Source organism: Dermacentor andersoni, chromosome 5 (assembly GCF_023375885.2).
Source record: "Dermacentor andersoni chromosome 5, qqDerAnde1_hic_scaffold, whole genome shotgun sequence".
Taxonomy (NCBI): Eukaryota; Metazoa; Arthropoda; class Arachnida; order Ixodida; family Ixodidae; genus Dermacentor; species Dermacentor andersoni.
This window is the reverse complement of record NC_092818.1, coordinates 52,702,240-52,705,759: the sequence shown is the minus strand read 5'-3', so window position 1 is coordinate 52,705,759 and position 3,520 is coordinate 52,702,240. Positions and strand designations below refer to the sequence as shown.

The window sequence follows — 3,520 nt, the reverse complement described above, 5'->3', positions numbered from 1 at the left end:
CATCGGTACGTAAATTTGTAGGACAGGACGGGTCAAAGTGGGCCAGTATAGGTGGCGGGGTGAGAATGTTGGTGAGCTGGGCAAAGGCGGCAGTAAGCGGTCGGGCTATCGCTGCCAAGTCTTTGACGAAGCGTCGGAAGTAGGAGCAGACTCCTACAAAACTTCGGACGTCTTTAGCAGACTGAGGTACAAGAAAACACGTGACAGCACGAATTTTCTCCGAGTCTCGTTGAATACCGGAAATGACGACGAAGTGGCGCAGCACTGTAATCTGCCGTCTTCCGAAGTGACACTTCGATGAATTTAGTTGCAGCCCAGCCTCGCGGAAGACTTGAAGAACAGCCGATAAGCGCTCAAGATGTGTCTCAAGTGTACGTGACAATACGAGAGCGTCGTCTAGCTAGCAGAGGTATGTTGACCATTTGAACCCTTGAAGTAAAGAGTCCATCATACGTCCGAACGTTGCTGGGGCGTTGCATAGACCAAAGGGCATAACTTTGAATTGATATAGGCCATCAGGAGTGACGAACGTGGCCTTCTCTTGGTCCTTTTCATCCACAGAAATTTGTCAATAACCAGACCAAAGGTCTATCGATGAAAAATATTTGGCACCGTGGAGACAATTGAGGGCGTCGTTAATGCAAGGCAAGGAGTCGACGTCTTTCTTGGTAATGCAGTTTAGATGATGATAATCAACGCAGAAACGCCATGTGCCATCTTTCTTTTTAACAAGTACCACGGGCGACGCCCAAGGGCTCGACAAAGGTTCAAAAATACCTTTGGCAAGCAGCTTGTTCACTTCATATTGAATAACCTTAGGCTCTGAAGCAGAAAGTCGATATGGCCGGCGATGAATAGGACTGGCATCACCAGTATTTATGGGATGCTTAACAATTGAAGTCTGGCCAAATTGGCGATCAATTGGCGAACAAGCTGCTGCTTGTCCAGGCCATAGGTCCGCAGCAATCATGGGACGAAATGTTGCGTCAGGGCACATAGCATCCTGCGGACATGATGACAAACCTCAGCAGATGTCAACTGAAAACGTCGTCACGTGGTCATCTCCTATAGCACGCAGCGCTGCAACCGATATGCCTTGCGGTAGAACTCCCTTTGTCAGGCCGAAATTGACGACGAGGAGGCATGTCCGGTTATCGGCGATGGTGACGACGGAATGGGGCACAGTGATAGTGCGCATTAAAAAGACATCAGGAACAGGTGTGGCGACGCAATCATCATCGGGCACAGGAAAAGATGATAGCGAATGAATAAAGGGAAAATCAGACATCCACCCGTCCGTAGCAATTGCTACAAAGGAAACCCATACGGGTTCCTCGAAAGAAAAGCCTCATTGTTGAAGAAAAATTCGTCCTGGTCCGGGACTCGAACCCGGGACCACCGCCTTTCCGGGGCAGCCGCTGTACCATCTGAGCTAACCAGGCGGCTAGCAGATGGCAGGGCGAAGTTGAATTTGTCGACAACACGAAGTAAAGGCAACAGTCTGACGTAGTAGATCTGCGGAAACCCGCAAGGTGGAGAGAAGTAATGAATAAAGGGAAAATCAGACATCCACCCGTTTTTAGCAATTGCTACAAAGGAAACCCATACGGGTTCATCGAAAGAAAAGCCTCATAGTTGAAGAAAAATTCGTCCTGGTCCGGGACTCGAACCCGGGACCACCGCCTTTCCAGGGCAGCCGTTCTGCCATCTGAGCTAACAAGGCGGCTAGCAGATGGCAGGCCGAAGTCGAATTTGACGATAACACGAAGCAAAGGCAGTAGTTTGACGCAGTAGTTCTGCGGAAACCCGCAAGGTGTAGAGAAGTAATGAATAAAGGGAAAATCAGACATAAAGCTAGAAAGTTCTCGTTTCGCACATTAAAAATTTTGTATTATTGCCTTTTTCAAAACAATATGACTTACTGTGTGGAGTCCTGGGGACTTATGTATAACACGTACTTTAATCAAATAGTAATTTTACAAAAAAGAGCACTTTGAATAATAACACATAGTAAACACACAGATAGATCTGCTCCGCTCTTTCGTCACTTACACACTACACCTTTCTTTGCTATGCGGGATTTCAAACTAGCTTGTGTGGTTATACATATACTAAACCATAACATCCCACTATCATCATCTGTTTTTGTATATCCATCTCGTCGAACTAGAAATTTTTTCAGTTGTCGTTTTAACTTTCCAGCTGTTAATAATGTGTACGGTAAAAGAACTATCGCCTATGCGACTGCTTAAATTTGGAACCAACTGCCTGCTAACTTAAAAGTAGGTCAATTCTCAATCGCCGATATAAAAAAATTTTTCCGGAGCCAGCAATATTCGACTCCACTATAAGTGTGTTTTTCTTTGATGCATTCTTCCTTTTATTTTTTTTTACTTTTTTATTTTTTTTTATTTTGTCCTCCGAATGATTGTATAATTTCTTCAGCATTTCGCCTTCCCTTGTGTATAACTGTCGCATAACTGCTGTTACAAGAATCCTGTGTAAAATACTGAGTTGTCTCGCTATAATTATTTTTTCGCACTTCCTGCATGGGCCCAAGTCTAGCCGAGAAGGCTAAGGGCCCAGGTGATTCACATGTACTTCTTATTAGTCGTTTGAATAAACTGATTTTTAAACTGGTGGAGAGAAGTAATGAATGGCAAGTAATAAAGTAAGAAGTAATGAATTACTTCTCTCCACCTTGCGGGTTTCCGCAGAACTACTACGTCAAACTGTTGCCTTTGCATCGTGTTGTCGACAAATTCGACTTCGCCCTGCCCTCTGCTAGCCGCCTGGTTAGCTCAGATGGTAGAGCGGCTGCCCCGGAAAGGCGGTGGTCCCGGGTTCGAGTCCCGGACCAGGACGAATTTTTGTTCAACTATGAGGCTTTTCTTTCGAGGAACCCGTATGGGTTTCCTTTGTAGCAATTGCTACGAACGGGTGGATGTCTGATTTTCCCTTTATTCATTACTTCTCTCCACCTGGCGGGTTTCCGCAGAACTACTACGTCAAATGATAGCGAATCGATGAAAGTCAAGGCTCTAGGCGGCAGGCGGACGAAGGCGGTTGTACTAAAGTTTTTCAGCAGTTCGGCACGAATATGCGCGAGTAGAGGAAGTTCGAGGCAAGGGGTACCGGAAAAACTGTCGATGAAAGCTGAATGCCCCAGAAGAAAGTCGAGTCCGAGAATTAGGTCATGGGGACAATTGGTCAGCACTGCAAAAAGAACAGGAACGTCGCAGTCGGCGATACTGATACGGGAAGTACACATTCCAGTGACGTCAACAGTGCTACCATCGGCCACGCGTACGGCTCGAGTAGTAGGAGGCGTGAGAACCTTCCTCAGCCGATGATCGAGGTTACAACTCATTATGGACAGCTGGGTTCCAGTATCTATTAACGCCGTCAAAGGGACACTCGTCAACGGGAACATCAAGTATGTTCTGGTTCGTTGGGAGGGTCAATGGAGGATTTGGACACGAGGAAGATAATGCAGCGCTACCTCCAGGAGCTGTATGGT

At 46.4% G+C, this 3,520-nt stretch overlaps 1 non-coding gene across 1 annotated transcript; it reads left to right on the top strand.

Moving 5' to 3' along the window:
* The first annotated feature begins 2,790 nt into the window (after window positions 1-2,790).
* Window positions 2,791-2,865, top strand: TRNAS-GGA (transfer RNA serine (anticodon GGA)). Its single transcript has one exon. It is a non-coding gene; the product is annotated as a tRNA-Ser (tRNA).
* The last annotated feature ends 655 nt before the right edge of the window (window positions 2,866-3,520 follow it).